Source organism: Thalassophryne amazonica, chromosome 13, assembly GCF_902500255.1.
Source record: "Thalassophryne amazonica chromosome 13, fThaAma1.1, whole genome shotgun sequence".
Lineage (NCBI taxonomy): Eukaryota > Metazoa > Chordata > Actinopteri > Batrachoidiformes > Batrachoididae > Thalassophryne > Thalassophryne amazonica.
Window position 1 is genome coordinate 72,094,644 of NC_047115.1, and position 16,830 is coordinate 72,111,473.

Here is a 16,830-nt window from a genome sequence, read left to right on the forward strand (position 1 = left end):
TCTCTAAAATTCTGTCAGTGATTTGCAAATCAAATTAAGTTAATTTTTAAACTGACCTGAGAGATTGACGTTTCCTTGTGCTGATCTTCTCAAATCAAGGGGATCAGTGTAATGTGACTCTGAACGAGCTCCATAAAATATTCACACCTGCAAGGCTGCACCAACATCACAACAAAATAGGTCCAGACACTTCCAGATAAATTCACAAACTGTGTGTTTTATAAACACACAACTTGCCTGTTATGTGAATATCAATTTGCATCTAAATGCTGAACTCTTTTTAATGGAACAAAAGGAAGATGGAAACTGATGCCGGTTCATAATTAGTGTGCCAAATGGTGCCCAGCTATTCGAGTTCAAAGTAGGGCTGGGTATCGATTCAAATTTCAAGAATTGATTGGGTTCTTAAGATGCAGAATCGATTATTTCGATTCGATCCGGTATTGATTTGGGTTAGTGTTGCTAAAACCATTTTTTGAGCTGTTACTTGATTGTCTAGTTATGCAACATATTAATACTACTTCACAAAATTTGGCCTTCAAAATGCAAGCAATAGTGTTTCAGAGAGTTATAAATTTAAAATGTTTCAGGGGGAAATGGCCCCGGTCTCCCCCCACAAAACTCACACCTGCAACGCTTGCTGCGCGGCATGCTGCAGCAAACAACAGGGTCATGGGCAAGGTTCTCCTGCAGCGGGGTTGAAAGTTCTAAGTTCTCCTGCAGCAGGAGAACGCGGGTATGAGAAAAGTTCTCCGACAGTCCACACTGTTCTCATTTCTTGCCCACAACAACAGTCCTGGTAGCCATAATTGACATCTTTAAATGGCTTTGACAGAGATTGATGAATAAATTGCGGATGCGCCGCTTCTAAATCAGAACCAGCGGGTCCACACTCAATGTAGAGAAATGATCATTTAATTTTTCCCATTACAAACTCTTGGAAACAGTACAAGGGCCCAACTGCATCATTTTTTAGCGCATATATATATATATATATATATATATATATATATATATATATATATATATATATGATGAGAATTGCGTTAAAATCAGCAAATCGATTTTTCAACCCATAACTAGTTCAAAGGGTTATGGTTTTGAAGCCCTGAACTTGATCATGTGACTGATGCCACAGGATTGAAATGAGAATGCATGCACGTGGTGACTTTAGATCAAATGTGATTTACACACATTGGCTGCTTGGTGCACTAAAGCTGATGCAAACAGATGATTGATATTCAGTTATTTACACTGTAAATCATCGCTTCTGATGAAACAACAGTTGATCATGGTCTTCTCAGCACGTTCATCAAGCACGTTTGAGCCTCTAAAACTGTCCAGCTGCAGTTTGCAGACAGAAAACGTGTGCCAAAACTGAGAAAAGTTAAATGCATGATGACAGATGTGTGAAAATAATTTCTTACACTGATGATGTGCTGTCAGTACTCACACAAGCAAGTACATACATGCAGATTATACATACAGATAACTGTGTGTGACACAAGCAGGAGTATGAGTGATATTATGAATGATACCTGTCAAATACACTGAGACAAACAGCGGGCAGAAAATCTGTCTTACCGCTGTGAATTATTTGTGTTGAGGTTATTTCATCAAACTTGTTTGGCATCGTGCCCGACATGATCCCTTCAACCAATCATCCTCCTGCTAAACCTTCAAAGCTTAGTGAGCTTTCACCACATTATTAGCTCTAACTTTTAATTAGGTTTTTGGAACACTCAGAATTTTACATAAATACCTTTCTTTTTTTTTTGAAGGAACATGTTCTGATGTAAAATTATTAGCCTGTTAAATACTAATTATATAATGATATCTCGTCATATTTTTTGTAATAATAATATATTATTTGACAACACAAAATCATACCATTCATCACAATCACAATCACTGTCGAAGTTCAACAGACTTTATATAAAGAATTTGTGTGAGGTGGTGACGGATGCTTTCATTATTTAAAATCCGAAATGGGAGCAGCTGAATAAAGAAAAGAAGCTGTGAGATTTCCAAAGTGGGCATGAAGGCGTTCGTAGCACAGCCACAGAGCACCGGATGGACCACGGAGAAGAAAAAATAAGACATAATGAAGGGCTTGATATGCTCTGTCCACTATATATATATATGTTTGGTATGATATGCTCTGTCCACACATATATATATGTGTGTGTGTGTGTGTGTGTCTCACAGTCTGATTTGGTTTGATTAATTTGTGCAAACAAGTTAAATAATTTTCTCAGAGCACTCAGCCACAGAATTCATTTCTCTACATGGTGCATCTCTCAGGAAACAAAATCTATTCTGAACTTTTTAAATATATTAGTTTATTTTTCACAAAAATGCACATTAATAATATCTCTCACTCCGTGTCATTCCTAATTTGATCAAAAGTAGAAACTAATTACCCCTTAAATGGAGTAAGCAATTGAAGATGAGTAAGTGAGTGAGACACTAATTACTCACATCATCCAATTTCATGTTACCGTACACACATAAAGTAGCATTTGGCCTCGGTGGCTTAGTGGTTAGCACTGTTCCCTCACAGCTTAAGGTCCTGGGGTCGCTTCCGTCCTGGTCCTTTCTGTGTGGAGTTTGCATGTTCTCGTGAGAATCACTCCGGAAGCTCCAGCTTCCTCTCACTTCCAAAGACATGCAGGTTTGGTGAACTGGAGAGTTTAAATTGATGGTCTGTGTGAATGTGTTTTTCTCTCTGTATGTGGCCCTGCTGAGGTAGGCTCCAGCTCTCCCAGTGCCCCTTGATTGAAGTAAGTAAGTGAGTATAGAAAATGAATGACTATATATATATACTTGTCGAAACTTCTGTGAAAAGCACAACCTGTCTTTTTGACACAATGCGGATTAAACTGTTTAAGGACCTGCGGACTACACTTGAGCCTACTATGTTGAAAATTACTAACTTATCTTTAGCCTCAGGTTCTATTCCAAAATGCTTTAACAGTGATTAAACTGATTCTTAAGAAACCTAACCTGGACTTTGGTTTACTGAAGGTTCCCAACCCCTTATGATGTCATTATGGCATCAACAGTCGTGGGCCCTGACCTCCTTTCTGAGACAACATACATACAGTGCATCTGGAAAATATTCACAGCACTTCACTTTTTCCACATTTTGTTAAAGCCTTATTCCAAAATGGATTAAATTCATTGTTTCCCTCAAAATTCTACACACAATACCCCATAATGTCAATGTGATAAAATAAACAACTAAGAAATCACATGTATATAAGTATTCACAGACTTTGACATGAAGCTCAGAATTGAGCTCAGGTGCATCCTGTTTCCACTGATCATCCTTGAGATGTTTCTACAGCTTAACTGGAGTCCACCTGGGATAAATTCAGTTGATTGGACATGATTTGGAAAGACACACACCTGTCTACATATAAGGTCCCACAGTTGACAGTCAGAGCACAAACCAAGCATGAAGTCAAAGGAATTGTCTGCACAGAGACATCCTGGATGAAACCTCTTGAACTCAGACTTGGGCGATGGTTCATCTTTCAGCAGGACAATGACCCTAAGCATGAACTCGTTGCCAGACCTCAGTCTTAGGCGGGGCATATGAAATACACCAGAGGACACAATTTCAGCATACAGTAGCCTACATAGACTACATATTTTTTGATCATCCTATCTTATATTCGCGCAGCACTGACGGACATTAATAATCACATTAAATATAACCAACAGCAAATCTGACCAGACCAGCTATAATTATACATAATTTAAAGCCATAAATTACACAGGTGCAATGTTGTCAATATCCACAAACCCCTTGAGTAGGCGATATGTCTACAACATATTAGATGTAACAGCAGTAGCATCTCTGAAATAGCATCATGGAAGATGCATTTTCAAGCAATCAACAGAGGGATATGCATTGCCATTACACACACACACACACACACACACACACACACACACACACACACACACACACACACACACACACACACACACACACACACACACACACCCACACACTTTAAGTAGAGGCAGTTCTCTCCAGTCCCTCCTGTGTCAGTACAGCGGCAAATCCACAGAGGTTCTTGTTAATTGTGTGTCTTCTCTTGCTTGGACCGGGGCAGGTCACCAGCACAGCCTCGGGGGCAGTGGCTGGAGGAGCGCAGAGATCCCACAGATCAGGTGACCCTGAACCATCCCTTAGTTATGCTGCTATAGACAGACTGCTGGGGATTCCCATGATGCACTGAGTGTTTCTTTTTATTCACCTCTTTTTGCTCTGTATGCACCACTCTGCATTTAATCATTAGTGATTGATCTCTGCTCCCCTCCACAGCATGTCTTTTTCCTGGTTCTCTCCCTCAGCCCCAACCAGTCCCAGCAGAAGACTGCCCCTCCCTGAGCCTGGTTCTGCTGGAGGTTTCTTCCTGTTAAAAGGGAGTTTTTCCTTCCCACTGTCGCCAAGTGTTTGCTCACAGGGGGTCGTTTTGACTGTTGGGGTTTTTCTGTAATTATTGTATGGCTTTTGCCTTACAATATAAAGCGCCTTGGGGCAACTGTTTGTTGTGATTTGGTGCTATATAAATAAAATTGATTTGATTTAGTCAATGAATATGTCTTGGGCTTTATTTACATCAATTATGAAGAAATACAGTACAAACAGTATGGCGCTCTATGGTAAGTCTGTGTGGAGCATATAGTTCTCAAAACCTGAGAGACTATGCAAGAAGGAGAAGAGCTGAGAGAAGCCATCAAGACACCCAGAACCCAGAAGACGTTATAGGCTTCTTTGGCTGTAATTGGAGAAATTGTGCATCGTGCACAATTTGCATTTTGTATCCCCAGTTATACAGCTTCATGATGAAGTGGTATAGAGGAGGAGTTTCTTAAAAAAAAGACCTGAAAGTTCAGCTACAATTTGCCAGAAGGTACCTCTGAGATGCAAGCCTAGATTTAATGTTTTGATTAAAGAAAATCCTTCATCATCAGGGCCTCTTTATATAATGTCCCGATGGGCATAAGTAGTGTGTAGTTAGCTTGGTCCCAAACGGTTATACAGTACGTTAAGTGGGAGAATATCACAGCATGCATGAACTGTTGTGCTGCCTTCGGGGGTATGTATTATTTGATCAGGTGAAATTAGTTTTGACCATTTTGCACAGCTTCTTCACATTTCCTTCAAACTTCAGATGAGAATCTAAAATAACAGATAAAAATTTAAACTATCCTACCTCTTCTCTTCTGTATCATTAATCTTTACTCCATACTTTTCATTTGGGTTCCTCTTAATCGAAAAGCACATAGACACTGTCTTCTTGAAATTCAAAGTCAAGTCACTGTGACACACCACACATTTGTTTTGATAGTATTTCTGCTGCCATCGTAGGAGTTTTTGCAGATATATATATATATATATATATATATATATATATATATATATATATATATATATATATATATATATATATATATATATATATATATATATACAGTTGCATAATCCATGTACATTTGGCATTTGGCTCTTTTTCAGCTGGTGGGTCAATAATTAATATATACACTAAAATGTACAGGGCCCAAAACTGAACCTTGTGGAATTCCTATTCAGCAAGTCTGGATAGTTGACAAGGTGGAATTAGAGCTAACCCATTGCTCTCTATGTTCAAGATAAGATCAAAACCAAACAACTGCCTCATCTGAGAAATGATATGCTTTGAACTTATTTAGAAGAATTTCATGATTAATGGTATCAATTACTTTTTTCAAGTCCAAGAATACTGCTACCACTACAGTTCCTTCATCTAATAATTGTTTCATTGTTTCTGTGCGATAACAGTTTGCCAACTCTGTTGAGTTACACATTTGTTTACCATTTTCTCCTCTATTTGTTCTTTAGCTTGTCAGTGGTCATCTGGTAGAGGTTAGTTTTATCCACGCATTATCGGTTCATCTTCTGTTCATACCTGGAAGCACGCCACACCACATTCGATGGTTGTCCACTCAACCCAGGAGAGCCCCAAATCCACCAGAGGCCAACAAATCAGGGGATTTTTGCCACCGGATAAATTATTTCAATCTGTTACTAATCAACTTATTCAATCCGTCACAGTATGACTATACCTTTAAACAGAGGTGGAAAACTTCGGCTTCAGAAAGTAAAAGTCCAACCACATATTTGTTCCATCTTCCTAATAAACCAGCTGAATGCAATTAGTTCAATTCTTCAGGCAGGTGGATGAACTAATTATTGAGCTCACCTGTTTTAGGTGCACAGGTGGGAGAAATACACGGTAGGGCTTTTACTTTCTGAAGCCGGAGTTTTCCACCTCTGCCTTTAAAGTTCCTCAGGCTCACGCTCTGCTCATATTTATCTTATCTTTTTCTTTCTCTCATTCAGGGCATCTGCAGCACAGACAGGACTGACTTACTGTGCATCCTCCTCCTTGACTGCATAGCAGAGGGAACTGTACATCCATCTCTCCATCCATTTTCTATACTCACTTTCTCCAAACAAGGGTCAAGGGGAAGCTGGAGCCCATCCCAGGAGTCATAGGGCATGAGGCAGGGTACTCTCTGGACAGGATGCCAGTCTGTCGCAGGGCAGAGGAAGTCTGTACACCTACACATTATTCTATGGTTTTGCAAACCCTTCTTCATTATGTTGATGCATTTCTGATATGGTGGTATCACATTGTATCATTGTGTAGTTCCTGGTAATCTTAATTATTCTTCCTCGCACACTTTGTACTCAGCTGTTGTTCTACATGAGCTGTCCACATACAGCACATCTAAAAACACATAATCAACTATAGCATTTATATCAATGGATGGCAAATTCTTCCAGGGAGACAGCTGTACCAATATATTGATATCAATATGATACAGCCAAAGCAGCCAGCCTGTTCTGTGGAAGCCTGATCATTTCTTCTTTCTCAGAGGCTAAGCAGAGTCTGCCCAGCTGGTATTTGGATGGAAGACCAGTTTCTCCAGGATGATGGTTTAGAGTGTGTGGGATTTATCAATAGCTGATACTTAGTGCTGTGCCTATGACCTCTGTTTAATAAATACAGATTTGTTTTTTACATATTCCTATGTTCTCTGGTCGGTTCTTTACGTGTGTTCCTGCAGAGGTGCTGCGGCAAGAGCAAAAAAGTTACCTTCACATTTTCTAAAATAGCTTGATAATGTTGACGGTAAACACTAGCTATTGAATTTAATGTTTTGGATAAAATCAGCTGAAACAAAATAGCCAATAGTTGAATTGATAGAAAAAAGTTCTTAGTGGGAGCCCGGGTAAACGTGCGAGAGGTTTCCTTATTAAATGTAACTAACCTTTTTAGGATGAGTGATTATAAAGTTATAAAGTCTTAGCCACCAGCTAGCACTGCTGTCCACTGAAAGATTACAAGTAAACTGCTGAAGAGGGGCTGGTTCTGTATGACCAAGCCCCAGTGTGTGTGTGTGTGTGTGTGTGTGTGTGTGTGTTTGTACTTCACAGCACCCCTGCATAAATAATGTTGCTAACTTGACAACTTTCTCGCTAAATCTGGCAACTTTCCAAACCCTCTTGAATACTTATTTTCTCAAAAGCGACTCGCAACTTTTTGTTGTCATTTTTATTTATTTATTTTGATCAATTTACCTTTGCTAAGGGACCCACCCATTCAGAAACACATTATGATTTTACACTTAGGTTTATATCGCAATATATACCGTTACCGTGAAGGGATTCAATTTATACTGCGATATAAATTTTAGGTAATATCGTGCAGCCCTATTGAGAAGTTATTTTATTTTAAGAAATGATGGCCAATTTTAATGGGAAAATAAATAAACAAACCAGGAATCAAGTTTAATTGTAGTTCTAAATATTTTTAAGGTGGATTTACTCACTTTTTTGTCTCTCACACAATGTTTTTTTTTTTCCAAAACTTTATTTCAACAAATACAGTAAACAAACAATTAAGGCCACAACAACATTCACAGTATTATTGTTATAAACAGAAAGAGATAGAAAATAAAATAAATTGTACAGTAACAAAAGTAAAGGGATTCTTTAACATTAATTCTCATTAGAAAGCTCCTTATAAAGTGTGACAGTTTTGTGACATTTGAGAGAGTGTGCTTATATATTGTTCAAATTCAGCCAGAAGTTCAGGTAAATTCCTTTTGAATACTCTGCATGTATGAATATGGAATTTACCAAACAATATTAAAAGGTTGATCATGTATTCAGTGGTTTCTCCCATGTTTTTCCCCTACAACATCTGTTATGACATCGTACTATGCAAATAATATGCACAGATATGGGAGCACACATTTTTTCTAATTCATTCCGTGACAGGTGCATGTAATTGGTTAGGGTTGGGGGAAGGAGTAGGGTTAGGTTATGGTTAAGATTAGGGTTGGAGGCAGTGGCGGCTCCAGTAAATTTTTGTTGGGGGGGCTGGGGGGGGGGGCTGGGGTAAAAGTTGGAGGGGCTCCACAAAATGTCGTTGAAATGAACAATATATAGTAAATTGCTTCATAAATACCAAGGTATATGTTTTACTTACCTGTGCTCCTCTAAAATGTGGTATCAGTGCACACACACACATCACTTAGAATGATTGCAAGTTCAGTAAACTTGCACATAGGTATACAAAATGAATTAATTGAAATGGTGCTCAAGACAATGCATGGAATCAACCTTACACAAATCATCTATATCAAAGATTTATTGCCAATTTAACACCGAGGTCATAACCATTCAATAAAAGTAAGTAAAAGATATAGCCTGAGAAACTTAGTTGTAAGTGAAGTTTTAAGAGTGCCCGTAATAAATATTTAGGAAACCTAAATATTTGGAGTATGGAGTTAAAGTTGTCTCATTAATACTTGCAAATGCACAGAGGGTGATTTACAAATATCCTTTGATTTGTACACGTGCTTTGTGATCCACAAACACAAATTTCTGATTTGTAACTTGTGTGTGGGTTTTTACAAAGAAATGTGTATTTGCAAACCTGAAAATTCTGTTTGTGAAGGGTGATTCAGCATTGGTGGATCACCGAACACACACATTCATCACTTTGCTCAGTTACACAATATTGAGACATTCTCAGCGCAAAAATGCAGTTGAGATCCACAAATATGTCAGTTGCTATTCACATTATTGGCAGAATTATTGGGGGGGCTGAGGGGGGGCTTGGCTCATTATTGGTCGGGCTTAAGCCCCCCCATGCCCCCTCTTGGCGCCGCCACTGGTTGGAGGTAGAAGTAGGCTAGTAATAGTAAGTTTAAAAAAAAAACGTCACGAAAATTTGAATAATTTAGTGAGTGGAGGACGAAAAAAAACAAAACAAAAAAAAAACCGTGAGACTGGGCTGCATAAATCAGTGCTCGTCTCGGCCCACCCAAGTCTGATCATGCCAGTGGACTGAGTGTGTGTCTCCAGAATGTGTCACATTGTGAGGCCTGGGGTTCAACATTCACTGGTGCGCCTGAACAGCTGAGCACAAAAATAATGAAGAATGGAAAAAATATGAAATGAGCCAAACTTTCAAATATCATGTGCTGCTGGAATCGCTGTTAATACGAAGCAGAATATGACAAATCAACTTTCATGATCAACCCACACGCCGCATAATTTGCATTTCATTAAGTGAATGACGGTGACGTCAAAGCCTAGGCGCACCATAAATATCAAACCTGCAGTTTAAACAAACGCGCACTGCATGTTTTCAAAAAAACAGCCCGAATGCGCAAAGGTGTGAAGTCAGCAGCGCGCGTGCACGCCTGGTCCACAGCTCTGCATGCGCCTGTGATCACTGCAGTGCGTGTGTCCCACGCCACAGCGGCCGCAAAATCCACGTCAAAGTGCCCCACGGAAGCGCTTAAAGTGTGCGCAGCACTTATTCTGAGGAATCCCAAAAGCAGCGGAGCTCTTTGCACCGCAATCACACAAAGTCCGCTGGTGCCAGCGCAAAAAAAAAAAAAAAAAAAAAAGAACACGAACAAGGTGAACTGGATTATATGGCTTTCAAAAATAATTTAATCAAAAATAAAGGAAAAATCCCCCAAAATACATAAATGATTGTCCCGCGTGAGACCGTGCACGGCGCGCTCACCTGCGTGTGATGGTGATCCAGCGTGTCAGTGCGCTCTGTGCGCTCGGAGCGCCTCTCGGCTCCAGCAGCGTCCCGTCACAGCGACCGAGGCGCACCAGCTGCGCCAAAACCCACAGAGAGCCGCCCGGACCTTCAAAATAAGAGCACGCTCTCAGCACGCCGCGCGGCTCGCCTCTGAGGTTCATTCAGTAACAGCACAAACACACCGTACTTATTTCAGCATCAGGCGCGGATCTAGATTTGTTAGACGGGGGGTGGGGGTGTGAGTGGGTTGCCAGCCGTCCCTTAAAATACAGAATTGTCCTTTATTTGACAATTAATTGCTGCGTCCTGTATTGTTTCCGCATTTTAATGCCCCACACACATTCACACACTCACCAAAATTGCATAATGAACAAAATAAATGTTGCGAGGACCCGACGCGAGATACACCGAATAGACCTCAGACGTTTACGTCTGCATCTCAGTGTGCCCACCTTTCTGGTCCTGTTGCTTGGTTGCCTGGCATGTCTACACCCGAAATTCCACCACATCCAAAAAAAGCAAAAATGTTTGCAAATGTACAGATGTGAGGGAGAAGAGTCGAACTTCCAGCTTGACAGTGTTAGTGGCAATAGGTAGAAGGCAAACAAGTATTTTTTATATTTTATTTGTTCTTCTTAACGTAAAAAATGTCCTCACTTTAAAGATTAAAATTATTGGTCTGTTTTCATTTATTATTGCACACTTCAGTGACTGCACAGTTCATCATTAACAGTTTCGTGTTAAGCACTAAAAGCTTTAAGTATGACTCAATGGTTTTGTTTTTTGTTTTTTTTTCAAAATTAAATATTGGGTGGTGGTAGTGGACCTGAGGTGGGCGTCCTTTATTTTCATTTCTGAAAGGTGGCGAGCATGCCCTCTGGAAAATTTTGAAATTAAGGGTGCATTTTCCTGCAATCTCAGGCAATTCAAGCATGTATGAGGTCTGTTAGAAAAGTATCTGACCTTATTATTTTTTTCAAAAACCATATGGATTTGAATCACGTGTGATTGCATCAGCCAAGCTTGAACCCTCGTGCACATGCGTGAGTTTTTTCATGCCTGTCGGTTGCGTCATTCGCCTGTGAGCAGGCTTTGAGTGAGGTGTGGTCCACCCCTCTCGTCTATTTTTTATTGCGAATAAATGTCTGAACGATTTGGAGCTTTGCTGCATCAATTTTTTTCCAGAAACTGTGAGAGACCTCCAGGTGGACACCGTTCGAAAAATTAATATGGCTTTCAGGGACGATTTTATGTGGATTAAACAGATTACAGGGTGTTACTGCCCCTTTAAGGACGGCCCACAACTGCTGAGAGCGCAGCGTGCTCCCAGCGCCGATGGACAGGCTGACACCCCGCACAAACAACCAGATCATTTCCAACGTGTAAGCTTTGTTGATCCGGGACCTCGTCTGACTTTCACAAAAAGGCAGAAGATGTGGACATCAGCAGTTTTTCCGGCACATTCCACCGTTACAGGAGTTTTTTTTTCATGGAAAAAGAAGCCGAGGGATGCGCCACGGAGCCGTTCATTACGCGGGACAAAACCACCTCGGTGTTGGTCTCACAGGACGGTTTTCAGGTGGATTTCAGATGGATTCCGGTTGCTTTCCAGTCGTGTGAATATCCGATTGTGATTGTGCATGAGCTGGACATGCCAGAACATGTCCTGTGAGGCTTCATCACGGCGTTTCTTTTCGCCATGCAGCTCTGCCGCGACGTGCGGAATTCCTCCGCCTTTGTTCCTCTTTCCATGACAAAAACTCCTGTAACAGTGAAATGTGCCATTCATTTCTAAACTGGACGCTGTCTTGATCCGGTATGTCCTCTGACTAGCACAGGAATTGTGAAAAGACGTGGACATCAGCACTTTTTCCGGCACATTAAGACAGACGTGCGGAGGAGTTCGGCGCGTCGTGGTGCAGCTGCTCGGCACAAAGAAACGCCATGATGAAGCCTCACAGGACATGTTGGGGCTTGTCCAGCTCAAGCTCAATTTCTCGGATATTCGCACGACAGAAAAGCAACCGGAATCCATCTGAAAGCCATCCTGAGAGACCAACACCAAGGTGGTTTTGTGCCGCGTCAAGAGCGGCACGGTGGCGCGTCCCTCGGCTTCTTTTCCATGAAAAAAAACTCCTGTAACGGTGGAATGTGCCAGAAAAAGTGCTGATGTCCACATCTTCTGCCTTTTTGTGAAAGTCAGACGAGGTCCCGGATCAACAAAGCTTTCACGATGGAAATGATCTGGTTGTTTGTGCCTGTCCATCAGCGCTGGGAGCACGCTGCGCTCTCAGCAGTTGTGGGCCGTCCTTAAAGGGGCAGTAACACCCCGTAATATGTTTAATCCCCATAAAATCGTCCCTGAAAGCCATATTAATTTTTCGAACGGTGTCCACCTGGAGGTCTCTCACAGTTTCTGGAAAAAAACTGATGCAGAAAAGCTCTAAATCGTTCATTTATTTGCAATAAAAAATAGATGAGAGGGGTGGACCACACGTCACTCAAAGCCTGCTCACAGGCGAATGAAGCAACCGACAGGCATGAAAAAACTCACGCATGCGCACAAGGATTCAAGCTCGTCTGACGCAATCACACGTGATTCAAATCCATATGGTTTTTGAAAAAAATAATAAGGTCGGATACTTTTCTAACAGACCTCGTATTTTGGACATTTGGAAGAGGTAATTGTAATTTTATTAACAAGTTGAGATGGATGATAGAAGTTAATCCAGTTTCTGACATGAAATGTCAGTTTTATACTCTGCATAACGGTCAGGTTCCACACTAACAGCCAGGCAGGCAAGTAGAAAGTTGGAAATAGTACATCAATATTTGGAGATATTAATGAGTCTTCATTGTTCAAGATAATTTATCCTCCTGGTTGTGAAATAATGGAAAGGTGCAGAAGAGGCACTGAATGAAGAGCCTGAATGAAGTGTCTTCTTAACACATCTTCGGTGTTAAGTTCCTTCGGCTTTGTGCAATGCACTGCCATCATGGTCAATCCTGTCAACCTCTCCTCACACATGGTTGCTCGCAGATGTGTTTTCACACATTGGAGGACAGAGAAAGACCTTTCTGCTTCACAGGACCCCACAGGAGATACACATCCCACCAGCACCAACTCCCAGATGTTGGGAAAGATGTCCCCATCAGTATGTGCTAATGTCTCCGCCAAGTTCTGTGGTACTTGCTGCTCCTTTGTCAGATGATGTTTGTGCACCAACCAGAAGCTTTTCCTCCACCAGAGCATTCTCTAAAGTAAAAGTAAAGCTGACAGTTCCTTATTTCATGGTACCACAATCATGGACGAAATACTTAGTCACAATACATAATAACCAAAATATAAGGTGTTGTTCATTATCTTTATTTTAAATGCATCTTATTGTTTTGTAAACAGTTGTACAAAAATGCCTGAAGTATTCCTGCATTTTAATGTAAATAGTTGTATATAACTTTGTTGTTTGCTACATTTGTACGTATGCTTTTGAAATTTATATTTGCATTCTAAGTTATAAAAATGTGTGTTAAACATGTTTGTGGTTTTCATAGTTTTACAAAAAAACTTTTTTTCTATTCAAATGGTATGTTTTTGTGTGATTTTAGATTCACTGTATTAATAGGGTATGTCAGAATGAAAGAAAAACTGTAAAGTCACACAGCGAGGATACTCTGGATCCCAGAGGGTTAAGCTTTTGGCTGGCAAGATATACCATACTTATTTAATTTTTGGCGCACCTGGGGGGGGGGGGGGGGTAAGCATGCATGTGCAGCAATGAGTGCACATATTGCACACAAATTAACACAAAATCCATGTACCAAGTTTAAGCTTTGGTTTTCTTACATTTTGTGCAAAACAGGTTATTGTATGGTGCACATAAAATCCACCTTTCCATGCACATTTTATTTATTTATTTATTTTTGCATGAAAGTTACTGTTGTTTGAGCACAACATATTTTTAAGAAAATGTGCCTGTAGTGTATGCACGTCATCGACTTTGGCATTAAAGGGTTAAGTGGGCATGAGTTTGTGTAACGGAGGCCAGCAGGTGTCGCTGTGCAGATGTAGTTAGTAAATCTCACTCGCAACAGCTCAGAAGGATTCTCTGGTCACAAGGCCAGAGGCCTGGGTTTTAGCCTTCTGGTTAGAGAGTCCGACTTCCATGTCGAGGATCGTGAGTTAGCGTCCTGAGGGGAGTGAATGGCTGATCATCTGAGTAAAACACTGCAAACTTCAGCATCAGCTGCAAAGAAACACAGCAGATAAGCTTCACCCTTGCTGTCAGTGGGCACTCGCTGAGCGAGGATGGTTGGCTGTCTTGGGTGTGAAACCAACAAGCAGTTGGCGCTATCTCCTGTTGAATGACACTTGCAACTTTTAACAGAACAGAGAACAATGTAACTAACTCCCTTCTGCTGCAATTCTTTTCCAGAGGACAACAAAACTGTTGTTCCAGGCTTCCTACTTGTTTTTTGTTTGTTCTGATGTTTGTGATGCTGTCAGAGGCGTGCACTCCTGTGACTCTCTTGGCATCTATGTAACTGTTATGAATAGTTGCAACTTGGCAGATATATTGGGCCAGTGGATGGGAAGAAGTTATTTCATTTTGGTTGGGACTGTTCACGTCGGTTCCCCTCGACTGATCCAAGTTCCTCCCACTCCCAAAGACACGTGGTTAGGTGAATTGGTGACTTAAATTGACCGTAGGTGTGAATGTGTTAGTCTGTCTATATGTGGCCCTGCGATAGACTGGCGTCCATGTCCAGGGTGTACAACACCACATGCCCTATGACTGTTGGGATAGGTTCCCTATGGTCCTTTATTGGAGTAAGCAGGTATAGAAAATGAATGAATGAATGAATACTAATATGCAGGAAAATGGTTAATTTTATGGAAATGAGCTCATATATTTTACTGTTATTAACTTGAATGTTTAAAAGCCCATGTAAAAATAGTCTACATGCCTGTTACTTTGAAATGTGGGTGTGGCACCACTGTATTTACAGAGTACATTTGACTTGACATTGTTTTGGTTTTTAAACAAAGCCATTTTCTCTCTCGTGGCTGTACTGTTGGCCTGAAAACTAAGAATTAGTTAGGCTCTGTTTTGTTTTAAAAATAATAAAGCAGTGTCCTTTTTCAAAATAAAATATGGTAAAAGTAAATCAGATAGTCCGTAACTTTGTTTTACAGGAATTGTTAAACAAACAAACAACAAAAAACAACAACAAAACAACCTCAACTCTGACACCACAATAATGGGTTGGCCACAACCCAAAGGGTTAGTGAGTTTGAGCCCTGATCAGTGCTTAGCTAAAGTGTTCTTGAGCAAAGCAGTAGACCATAAAACTTACAGGAATGTGGGGAGAAAGAAAGGTTTATTTTGCGTTCAAAAAGGGGTATTTTGTTGTGAAAGTCTTGAGCAGAAGTTCAATGTGGCTGCATTGTGTCAGACTTTACAATCGTCTTCTTGCAGGTCAGGCGACAGTTTTAAACGTCAGGATTTATGACTGTTCGTCAGGTGAAGTGGCAGAATGTGTCATTAGAGGCTGCATGCATGATGAGGCGCATTAAACAAAGAAAAACACCTCACAGAATATTTTACTTATAATTTACCTGCACTAACTGACTGAGTGCGGAGCGCCATCTAGCGGCCAAATCTCATAACACACCCAATAAATCCACCTAAAGGAAAGTGATTTCAGTAATAGAAGACATCTGCATGAGTTTCTTGCATATTCCGGTTTGATTAACTGTGAAAATGGAAACCTATAATTTGCTGTGTGTGTGTGTGTGTGTGTGTGTGTGTGTGTGTGTGTGTGTGTGTGTGTGTGTGTGTGTGTGTGTGTGTGTGTGTGTGTGTGTGTGTGTGTGAGAGAGAGACATTTTTAAGACATCAATCAGTACACGCCAAAAACATCTTACAAAAGCGTCAAACAGATGAGCATGGTCTTGAACACAGTGTGCATCAAAATGTGACTGATTTATTTTTATGCACAATGTCAGCACAGTGTCACTGTGTGCATTCTGTTTATAGACTCATCTTGATCACAGAACCACAAACCAGAACAGAAAAAAAAGCTGCAGTCACCAGAACTCACCATTTATGGAGAGAGGACAAGACAAAGTCACATACAGGGCCAGAGGCCCGCTGGCGCTGGTGCAAATCCTCAGATTCTGTAGCGTGAAGTGGGTGAGCATTTAAGAGGGTGCGAGTCCATCACAGGTTACTTCTCCATACATAATGCAGATTAAAGTGTCTTGTCCAAGGACACAGCTGGGAATTGATCCCGGGCCTACATATTGGAAAGCACAGCTCCTGGGAGCTACCTGTACTGTATTTACTGCAGGGAGAAATGAATAAAAAAGTAGGAAGAGAAGACTGCTCAGTCCACAAACAGGTGAGCAAACAAAGTGGCGCTACACTGACTCATGCAGAAAAGACCACGTTAAGTTTGGAGATGCTGGACCAGGGTCACTAAAATCATTCCCATTACTTCTTCTGAAGGTCTGTCAGATGATTGTTTGCCTCGGCTGTTCTTATGATGTGTATAGATGACTTAATGTATTGTTAGATTGCAAAATATAATCAGGTACATCGTGACACAATTTTTGCAATTTTGCCTCTGTCCACTAGGACGACTAGTCAGAAAGCCATTTATTGCTGGAGCTGCCACCACTCTATCCACTCAG

At 40.7% G+C, this 16,830-nt stretch overlaps 1 protein-coding gene across 11 annotated transcripts in view; it reads right to left on the reverse strand.

The window, feature by feature from the left end:
* Nucleotides 1-10,258, reverse strand: part of LOC117524002 (sorbin and SH3 domain-containing protein 1) — a 175,009-nt gene extending 164,751 nt beyond the window's left edge. For 5 of the 11 annotated variants that reach the window (XM_034185709.1, XM_034185710.1, XM_034185711.1 and 2 more), the window contains exon 1: nt 10,113-10,255. The gene's annotated coding sequence lies outside the window, so the exon portion shown is untranslated. Of the gene's footprint in view, nt 1-10,112 lie in introns of all 11 variants that reach the window. The other 6 variants (XM_034185718.1, XM_034185716.1, XM_034185714.1 and 3 more) reach the window with 5 other exon arrangements.
* Nucleotides 10,259-16,830: the final 6,572 nt, after the last annotated feature.